Genomic DNA, 11,717 nt, shown 5'->3' on the forward strand with positions numbered 1-11,717 from the left:
AGGACCTCTCTCATGAGTCTACTGGAATTGTTAGACCTTGTTGAAGACAAAATCAACTAACCCTAGACCTAGTGACTGAAATGACTCTTACTGATCAATAGACTAAAACAGGACTGTAAGTGATTTTAAAACTTGATTTTGTTGAACAGACTTGAGTCAGCAATGATAAGGCATGAGGGGTAATGAATGACAAGATCCTTCCGTTAAATTATGGCACGCTCCTAGTGAATGCAACTAAGTGAATCGAGTGAGACACCTAAAAATGAAATGCAAAAAGAGAAATGATCTCTGACGGAGGGATGACCAGACTGACTCTAACACAACGTAGTACCCGATTTTCTTGGATTGGGAGCTACCTATTTCATACAGGGGTAGATATGCACATCAAAATATGCATCCACGAAGACGAAATATTTGACATTCTGAAAGCTTGTCATGATGGACTGTGTGGCAGACATTTCGCAGATCGAAGGACTGGTCACAAGGTTTTGCAAACAGGTTATTACTAGCCCACAACGTTTAAAGATGCTAAGAAATTTGTTCAAGCCTGTGACAGTTGCCAAAGAGTAGGACACCCTGGACAGTCCGACGAAATGCCTTTAAACCCACAGTTAGTAATCAAACCATTTGAGCGTTAGGTGCTTGATTTTGTTGGTCCGATCAACCCATCATCAAATCAGAAAACATATATTCTAGTAGCAACAAAGTATGTTACCAAATGGGTTGAAGCAGAGTCACTTCCAAGAGCTACGAAGGACTCTGTGATTCATTTCCTGTTCCAAATATTTGTGCGATATGGCCTCCCAAGGGACATAATCACGGATGGAGGACTGCAGTTTGTTGGTAATAAAATTGCTGCAACCTTAAAGAATTATCACATTCAGCACAAAATTACCACTCTGTATCACCCACAGGCAAATGGCCAAGTAGAGAGGACGAATAAAGTGATCGAGGCAATATTGACAAAAACCATTGCATCGCACAAGTGTGATTGGGCTTCAAGATTGTCGAAGGCCTTGTGGGCATACCGAACAACATCGAGAAACACCATCGGTTATTCACCATATCAACTAGTATTTGGAAAGGAACCCATCTTTCCAATAGAGTTCAAAATACAAACATTAAGAATAGCACAGGAGATCGGTCTAGATTTGAATGAGGCCCAGACTAACAAATTACAACAAATTAATGAGCTAGATGAAATTAGGCTCTCGGCTCTTCAACACACTGCACTAATCCAACAGCAGAGAGAAAAATGGCACGACACCCTGATCAAAAAGAAAATCTTCCACGAAGGAGATTGGGCACTCCTATATGACTCCAGGTTTTAGGATTTTCCGAGAAAACTTCAGACTTGATGGCTTGGACCGTATGAAATCCATAAAGTGCATGACAATGGCACCATTACCTTGACTACTATTGACGGATCTGGACATACCTTTAAATCAAATGGCCACCAAGTACAACTGTACCATAAACTGCTTACCCGAGAATCCTTTTACCAGCAGCTCCGGGAAGATTTAGATATTCAGATTCTTGATGAGGAAAATAATCCTTCCTTGGCATTGGTTCACTAAATGATTTCATTGTTCTTAAATTTTGTACATAAGTTTTTCTTTTTTGCTTGTATAAACTACTTTCTGTATAGATTTTTTCATTTCTACATTTTTTTGCATTTTTCTATTCCTTTCGGAAGGAACAACACTTCTACCTTTTGTTGTCCCTTTCCGAAGGAACAACATTCATGATTTTTTGTTGTTCCTTTCTGAAGGAACAACACTTTTGCATTTTGTTGTTCCTTTCTGAAGGAACAACATTTATGCCTTTTTGTTGTTCCCTTACAAAGGAACAACACTTTCATTTTTTTTGTTGTTCCTTTCCTTCGAAATGAACAACACTTTTGCATTTTGCTGTTCCTTTCCGAAGGAATAGCATTTTTTCCATTTTGTTGTTCCTTCCTGAAGGAACAACACTTTTGCATGTTGTTGTTCCTTTCCGAAGGAACAACATTTCTTCCTTTTTGTTGTTCCTTTCCAAAGGAACAATACTTTCGTTTTTTGTTGTTCCTTTCCGAAGGAACAACACTTTCGTTTTTTTGCTAGTCCTTTCCGAAGGAACAACACTTTCATTTTTTGTTGTTCCTTTTCGAAGGAACAACACTTTCATTTTTTTCTGTTCCTTTCTGAAGGAACAACACTTTTGCATTCTGTTGTTGCTTTCCGAAGGAACAATACTTTTATTTTTTCGTTGTTCCTTTCGAAGGAATAGCACTTTCGCATTTTGTTGTTCCTTTCCGAAGGAACAACACTTTTGTTTTTTTGTTGTTCCTTTCAGAAGGAATAACACTTTCATTTTTTTGTTGTTCCTTTCCGAAGGAACAACACTTTCGTTTTTTTGTTGTTCCTTTCCGAAGGAACAACACTTTCGCATTTTTTTGTTCCTTTCTGAAGGAATGGAACTTTTGTTTTTTTGTTGTTCGTTTCCGAAGGAACTACACTTTTGTTTTTGTTGTTCCTTTATGAAGGAACAACACTTCTGCCAGATTGTTTTGCCGTTCCTTTTAAAGGAACAAACCTCCTTTGCATTTTTTTTCCTTTCTACCATTCCTTCCGAAGGAACAGCAGTTTAGATTTTGGATGATCTTAGGAATTCCACCAAAGGACTGGTATTCTATTTTTCACTTGCTTTATTTGTTGTTTTGTTTAAGGAACAGTTGTTGTTCCTCTTAAGGAATAGTAGTTTCGAGTGTATTTTTTTCTTTTGCTTGTTGTTCCTCTTAAAGGAACCACGGTTTTTGTGTGCAGATGTTCTTTTGCTATCCGTCTTAAGGAACAACAGTTGTTCCATCCAAGGAACAACACTTTTTGAGCGCATTATTTTTGTTTTTTTGTGTGTGTGTTTCATCATTTAGAGCATTTTTCCGAATGATGGTTCATTTAAGGCACATATATACATTTATGCAAGAACACAAAAACTAGAGGATACTGAAATTAGCAAACCAAAGAAAAATCGCTATCTTTAGAGAAATTGCTTTGAATTGATAAGAAAAAAGAGGAAAGGACACAACTATTTATATCACTTTGTTTTCTTTATTTTCACTAAAACCAATTTGATTGATTATTTTTATCACATTGGTTCTTTCTTAAATCTTCATAATTCTCTTTGATCATTATTATTGAATAAGAATAAAGGGCATATTTTCCTCTATTGAGATGTTCAGACTTCTTCCACCATCCCTACTGTTAAGGACTGATGAGCCACCGTCTATATATAAATAGGAAAGTTCTATATAAAAGAAAAGAAACAAAAAAGGAGAAAAATATATATCTATATGATTACTAACATGATTTTTCAGATGAAGGATAGGAGGTCACATCACGAGCCAGCCTACCATGATCATAAGGAAGCAAGTGAAGTGGCATTCCCACTATGGCCACCACACTAGGGATATGATCCAAGAGGCATATCAGAAAAATAAAAAAGTCCCTCGAACAGGAGGTCTCATCACGAGCCGACCTGCCCACCTTTCACTCTTTCCTAGTGAATGGCATTGTGATTCATCTGGTTACCAAGCCAGTACAATAGCCTCCATTCTGACATCGCACAGTACTTTCCTAGGCATACACAAAGGATTATTGTTCCAAGGGTGAAACAAGAAACTCTGTCAAGGTTATGGACACCTGTGGGCAACAGAGCTCTGTTGATGGTATTGAAGTCATACTTTTCATACACCAATAGTCATTATAAACCCTTTTTCTTATATCTTTATATTGATTTCAAATGAAATTATGTTATATAACCCTTTCGAACCTTTTATACATGAAAAATCATTTATAAATCAATCATAATGGTTAAAGTGGATAATGAATACGTAAGAACTTTTACTTACATTAGCTATCCTATCCTCTACTTTTCGCATCATTTCACAGCATTTCCATATCTATTTGTGATTTCCATCGTAAGCCTCGATTTCAGTAATCCACTACTTTTTGTAATCATGTCATGAATATATACGTTGTTCCTTTATGTTACTATACGACTGCAGTCCAGCATGCTTCTCCTTTATTTGTCGACCGAGGATGGCCTATCACATTTCAGGGGGGTGCGAGTGACCTCCATAATACATTAGCATACGTGTCAACTCCTTATTTGGAGGTACTATGACTCCATTAAAACTTAGGAATAGCAAGTTTAATGGTATTGATATTTCCCAATATGCATAGCTTGTTGTTCCATCGTCGTTTCTGTGTTTTTGCTGTGAAAATTTAACAGTGTGCTAAAGCTTGAACAACTTGCTATTCCATCATCATCTCTGTATTTTTGCTCTATGCTAAAGTTTGAACAGCTTGTTGTTCCATCATCATCTCTGTGTTTGTGTTGTGTAAAAATTAACAGTGTGCTAAGCTTGAACAAAATGGGAGGTAGATCAATACACAATGAACCATAGGTGTTAATGATCTCCGACGCTGCACACGGAATTTTAGTAAAAGCAGGATGGATTACCTACCTTAACCGACTACATTAGTCTAATGAGACGGTGGCCATTGAATTTCTGCAGACTTTGCAGGAAGATCATTCCATGGTTAGGGGAAGGCAAATAACAGTAACAGATGTGATAATTGCTGAAGTATCAGGACTGCTAGCTATTGGACCAGTATAGACCCAGAAAAAAGTGAGACTCCAAGACGTTGTAACCATCTTCTAGGATGAAGGACAGAGCCTTACTATTAAAGGAAAAGGAGTCCTGCCTGCAACCTTGGGAGAACCTTGGGTAGAATTAGCCAGGATTGTGAAAATCTACATAACATGCGATGGCAGAAAAGACATGGTAAGACCACACCATCTTAAACAGTTAGTTGTATTAAAACAAAATTGTGTTGTTAATTTTCCCGCATACTTAAATTCTTTATTGCATGATGCTACTTGAAGTATGAGAAAATCTCATCATGTAGAAATGGTAGTAAGTAATCACGACTTAATTTGGCTATATTCAGTTATAGTCTCACTCAACAATAGAGTAGTTGGGAAGAATTGGTATTCTCGATAGATGGGGGATTGACCTTACCAGCCCCAAAATGGAAAAGAATTGCTAGCACATCACTTAGACCGTAGAAACGCAAACAGTCCGCCAGACTGGGGAGAAGCAGAGGAATGTTGGGAAATCCCCAAGAAAACAATAGCCAACCATTAGAGATATATGACTCAGAGGACGAGCGACCCCCACAACTTGAAGGTGGGGAAAATGAAGAAGAACAATTAGAAAAAAATGAAGAAGAGGAACCGGAAGAGGAAACTGACCACTCCGGTGAGGAAGGAGGGGAGGAAGCCCATTACAAAACCCTCTGCAAGAAGATGAATTGGCCCAAATTTTGGCTAATATGGATAAATACATCCAACCCCACAGCCCACTCAACCTCGATATTGAGCCAGGACTATCACAGGAACACTCTGCTCACAGTAAGAGTGCATCTGATGAGTTGAATGATGAGGAAGAAGAAGAAGGGAAATCACAGGAACACTATGCTCACAGTAAGAGTGCATCCATAGAAATGAATGACGAAGAAGAAGTAGAAGCAGAAGCTGCCCGAGAAATAGCAGATCAAACCAAGGTTTCCTCCCTTGAAAAACCTAATCAGGGGGACGATAACACTGAAGTGTTCCAAGCAGAAAACATGGAGATAAGCCAGGGCGAGGATACAATCCCTAAAGAACAAAGCCCAAGCCTGAGAAAAGAAACAGTTGTTCCTTCGAAGAAAACGAATGAAATCAAAAGGCTGCGAAAGGAATAACGCAGACTACTAAATGTAGTAAAACAGCTCAGACAATAAATAAGGGTCCTAAAAATGGGGAGAATCTCAAAAATAACCCCCGGGACAAAGGATGCAACCACCCAGATGAAACCCCATAAAATGAAGACCAAAAGAACTCAAACTAAACCCATTATCATTCAGGACCACAAGGAACAGCATGTGGCTATTACAAATGTAGAGGCCCAAATAGAAAACACACTAGTCTATAATAAGGACGACTAGATAGAGGCATTGTCCTCTAGCATCAACCGATCAGATAGTTCATGAGAAGGAAACACAGACTATAGGAACCAGATGTCCCAATAAGGAGATCTAGGTAGATCTCCAGCCCAAAAATGTTTTGAGGGACAATGATCCAAGGATATTGAGAATTCAAAAGGATCTGGCACAGGGCTAGCAAACGATAGAAAAGCTCACAGAGGAAACTGTTCCTTAGGAAAAATATTAGAAATTACAGCAGCAAGTAAAGAAAATCAATGCATCGGAGAGAAAGGCCTTTGATAGATGTCAGAGAGCATAGGAAAAAGTTAAAAAGGTAATGAATAGACTAGACATAGTTATGAGTCAAATGGATACCTTATGTTCTCTATATACTGATGTTCTAGCCTATAGAGCACCTGCCAAAAATTATGCTTTGGTTTTTATGGAAAGGTATTTATAATTAAAAATTAAGGTTGTCAAGGCAGGGGTACCTATAGAGTTAAAAACTATTGATGATTTTATAAACTGTTGTAAACATTATGGGGTGAAAGTCCAGCGATTGCTATGTGAGTTTTATTTGCATAATCTTGTGTTGGACGGTGAAATGGAAGAAAACCCTAGTCCTTTTGTGGGTGATATTCAACTTCAGGCATTCATCTCTTTTCTTGCTAACCAGATAAAGTGGCTTAAAGCCCATAATACCTTTCAGAGACAGGAGAACAGGTTAGATCTATGGGTAACGGGTGAACCAAGAAACCCATTACAACTGTGGAATAAGCATAGAAACTTAATGAGAAAGAAGGGTGTGATCCATACACTGGGACCCATTCACACAGCAATTGTCCAGAAAGGGGTAGAATACTTCCTATCCATCAAAGACCTTGCCACAACAGTAGCTAAACTCCAATACAAGACTTCCAATCGGAATGTTCAAGATAGAGAGCCATTCAATTATGAAAATTTTAAGTTAGTTGTTGATTGCCTGGTTATCTATAGTGACCTCATTCGGAGAGAAGGACCGTATTGGTTAGGTTATAGGTTTCGAAGTCCAATCATCTGGTATCCTGCACCAAAGTATAAGGCCCTGTATGAGTTACCTAAAGGCCAAATAGGGCATATTTTTGAGGTTTTAGCTAGACACCATGGTTTCAGACCACTGCATGAAAATCCCTCTCCAGCCTACTCCCTAACTGCCTTGCACATCAATTACAATGTTTTCATGAGGGAATCAAAAAGGGTAAGTAGGGGGGCATGTTAAGTATTGGAAAAGGTATGTATTTACCATTTATTTCTTTATATTTTCCTTTGAATCATAACTTCTTTACATTCTAAGATGGTAATATGTTAAAGAATTATGATAGAATTAACGAGATTTGTGATTGATGCAAAATGACTAATTATTGTCTTTTTCTATACATAAAGTGAAGAAAATGGAAAATCACTATTCTGGAGGAAAAGACAAAGAAGAAGCAATTGTTGTCCCTTTGACAAGAAGTCATATCCAGATGAGGAGATCAAGGTTGGAGCACATGACCCAGGAAAAGGAAGAGGAAACGCGGTATCAACGCAAGAGGACAAAAATGATAACTGAAGATCAAAGATATAGTGAATCCCTCAAGATCCTTTGATCCTAAGGGATCGCTGCTCCAAGAAATATCTGTATTTTTGATACTTCTTCCTGGCCATTATAAAAAGGGACAGTGTTGCTAGCCCAAGGGCCAAATATTATTGTCAATTTGTAGACTTATTGTTGTAATCTTAACTTTGATCATTGATTCTCTTTAAAGAGCATTATTTGTAACTTTGCCATTTATGATTAATATATAACTCAGTTGCTATTCCATTACTTGATTCTGGAGTAACCGCAGCAGTGCTTCCCTGGTGGCTAAGGGCTCAGCCTTAATGGATCACATGCTTCTTGTATCATTATTTTGCGATTACAATCGTGTGTGGTTTGATTTCCTTTGCATTTCTTTAATTTTCTTTATTCAATAATCTTCTATTCCTGAACATTTCATTGAATTGCTCTATTATATCGAAATCGTAATTGGATAGCAAGATTGTCATTTACAACTAAACTATTATGTTGTTCATTCTGAAATAATATTGCACTGTATAACTCGCATTCTGTTGTTCATTTACGGATTGATATTACTATTCGTTTACAGATTGATATTGTTGTTCATTTGCAGATTGTTATGTTATTCATTTAACTACGGTTCACGTACAATTGTGATTGTTGTTCATTTGATTACTGTCCTGTTATAACTGCACTTGTTGTTCCTTTATACTTGTGGTTAATGTCTTGCATGCTAGAATAAGATTACTAATTCAATTACTCTATATTCGCTATGTGTTTACACTTAATTCGGTTTGTTGCTCCTTTCTTAGGGTTTTGTTCAATTCCCTTATTAGTTCAGATTGTTGTTCAATTCATTTAAGCTTTTTTGTTCAATTCATTCCTCTAGATTAAGCTTTTTTGTTTGATCTTTTCAATAAGATTAGTTGTTGTTCCTTTTCTATAAATTGAATTGTCATTTCCAGCATTTTCATTGGTGTGAATAGAAATATCTACAACTGTAGCGAACATTGACTACTATTGTCTAAGTTCTCAGATTGGAGATCTTTTCCGTGATTGGTTTTCATTTACATCAATTTACAGGGGAAAGAGTTATCATTAATGCATCCTTGACTGATGATCATTGTAGTTTCTTTAGTGAATGATTTAGTTACAAAGCATTTAAGTTTCTTGCCATTACAATTAGAGTTTGTTTCCAGCATTTAGTTACTTTTGTAAGCACTATACTGCAAACATTACTCTTGAACAAGTGACCGCCTCAGACTGAGTACACTCTTGAGATAAAAAATCGTACCTGGATTGATAATTAATGTAGGGTAAATAGGGGTTAAAAGACACCTTTTTATTGCTCAACATAAGGGACTATGGATGTGTTCACTTAAATAATTATTAACAAAAATGGATTTAGAGGTATAACCAATTTTATGGGATGAAATCAAGTTCCTTGGAACCTAAATTGCACTTTTTAGTCTCAATCCCAATTAAAAGAACCTCTAGTCTACAAAATATTACATCTCCCTTATGAATAATTTGATTATTAATACCTTATCAAGTGGAAATTGTGACCTATTACTAATATTGATCATATTTGCATCTTGAAAATGGTTAGGAAAGTATAGCAAGGTCCATACTAATTTTACAAAGCTTCTCAAACTCAAGCATGGTGAAATTTGTATCGAAACATCACATTGGACATTTTTATGGGAATTTTGGTCTTTAAGTGGGATATGAGTACTTTTATTGGTTTTATGAAATAGTGATAGGCATAGGACTCTAAATTGTATTAAAAAAAGAAAACAATGACCTTACATATATAAATTAACCTTTGATGCCTCAAGCACTATGAGAAAAATTTAACCAAAATGCATGCTCACTCTTGTTTCAAAATTTAATGTGGAGATATTAATTCCAATTTTCCTTAACTTCAATACTTTCTTGTGATATTTATTCTTCTTCTTGAATTTCATTATCATATCTTCTTCATCAAACAAATACCAAGAGAAAAATAATAAAGATAGTGGACACAAAATTTAAGCTCCAAGTTATGGAAAAAGACCTCCAAGGGGAAAACCTAGAAACTCTTCTCTTCTTATAGAATCTCATTCAAATGAGACAAAAAGACCCAAACTCCTCCAAGTACCAAGCCAACCCTTCTAAAAGAACCAGCCTCTAACTGCAACTTCAATCATAGCTTCTTCCTTGCAATTTGATCTTGCAACTTCAGCCTTATAGTAGCTACATAAGCTATAATCCAGATTCTTCAAGAGTCCTTCCTTGAGTAACATATATCCTTCCAAGGACATCGAGGTCAAGATAGAGTATTAACTCTTCTAGCACCTTGATATTGCACCTCACTCTCCTACCATTTCATCCCTCTTTGTAGTTGCAGAAACCCAAGAACTTCGCACATGTGTGAGAGATAGAGCACACAAACAAGTTTTTCCCTGACTTCTCGAATTCCTCTTACCTTCTAGTCCTTTTCTCCTCCTTCCTTACTTCTTCTTTCCTTATATAAAAGTTTTTCTTGGAAGATCAAACTTGTTGATGAGTGAGTCTCAAATTAGGTTGAATTGATCCTTTATATAGCCCTTCCAAGATGTCAAATTCCCTCCTTTAGGCCCAATTGAAGCTTCGAGGGCTAATTTGTACTTTGGAGGTTTCCAGGACTTTCTAGAATCAAAATAAATTCTTTTAAAAGATATATATTTTCTGGAAGGGTATTATAAACCTTAGTTGACTCCCTTAACTCATTATAATAAATCCTATGACCTAACAAACCATAGAAGCATGAAGAACATGCTTTTACCTAGAAGACCATCAATAAAGAGGATGAAATCAATGCTTTTAAAAATAATAATTTTTTCTTTTCTTATTTTGTTTGTGGCATAAGATACCTTTTGAAATGAGTACAACAACAATTATGAATACCCAAACTAGTTATAATTCCAACACTCCCTCTTAACTAGGGATGTATTCATAATTTTATAACCAGTACAACATCATTATCAAACTGAAGAATTCTCATAAGAAGAGTCAGATTGATAAGACAATTGTTAGAATCATCAATATAATCAACATTTTCTTCAAGGCCTAACTAGACAAGCTCAACCTTATTCAAGAGAATTATGCTGGGAGGCTTTACATTTGATACTACACTACCTCTGCAAGGCACATACCCCATCTAGATGTTCATAAGGCATGTCCTTTTAGGACTATTCTTATCTTGGATTTATATTCCTGAAACCTCAAAGAATATCGGTTCTCTTTGGCTACTCTTATCTTAGACACCTTTCCTATGGTCATAGAGTGTCAGTTCCTTTCTTGGATGCTTTATCCTCAAGAAAACAATATATGCTTCTCCAATCCTCCATCATTCTCTTTCCATGACCTTCACTTAAACTTACGGTTGTTAGTCCTAGAGAATTTCTTGACACATGAAGAAGAGAATTCGCATGTGATGTTCAACTTCACTCCCTCTCAACTACAGAGGATATTCCTATTCCCTCTTGATTAAGGAATAGATCCTTGCTCCTATTCAAGGAGACTCCTTTACTCCCTCTCAAATCTAGAGAAGATCCTAGACTTCCTTTCTATTTTGAAACTCAATACCATAAGCCTTATAACTTGTCTCTATAAGAGTATACGTCCATATGGCTCCCTCTTTCCTTCACATATTATTATATCAAGTTTGGTTCCTTTTGAGGTATCATGGAGCCACATTCTTTCTTCAATCTTGTGACAAGATCTAGGACATTAATTTTGCATATCACTTTCATCTCATCATCACTAATGAAGGCATTCTGTTGAGCCTTTCCAATATTCAATTTATTCTTATATTCCTTATGAAAGTGATCTCCATTGACCTTCAAGTTATCTTCTCACACTGCTACCATTCAATCCCAAGATGAATATATCTTGACTTTATAATTTCCAGGTATCGCATGTTGAGTTTGCCTCAACATTCTTTATATATATTCCTGCAATATCCTTCCAAGTAGAGAAATAATATGTTAACCAGATAACCAACAACAATCAAACTTAGACATACCTCATCCTCACGCCCTTCACGCCTAATTATTAACATCCTCATAACCCATCTCCATATGAATTTTCTATTAGGTCCCTAT

This window comes from Pinus tabuliformis, chromosome 6 (assembly GCF_031772625.1).
Source record: "Pinus tabuliformis cultivar Carrire ecotype Pingquan chromosome 6, CPIR1, whole genome shotgun sequence".
Classification (NCBI taxonomy): Eukaryota; Viridiplantae; Streptophyta; class Pinopsida; order Pinales; family Pinaceae; genus Pinus; species Pinus tabuliformis.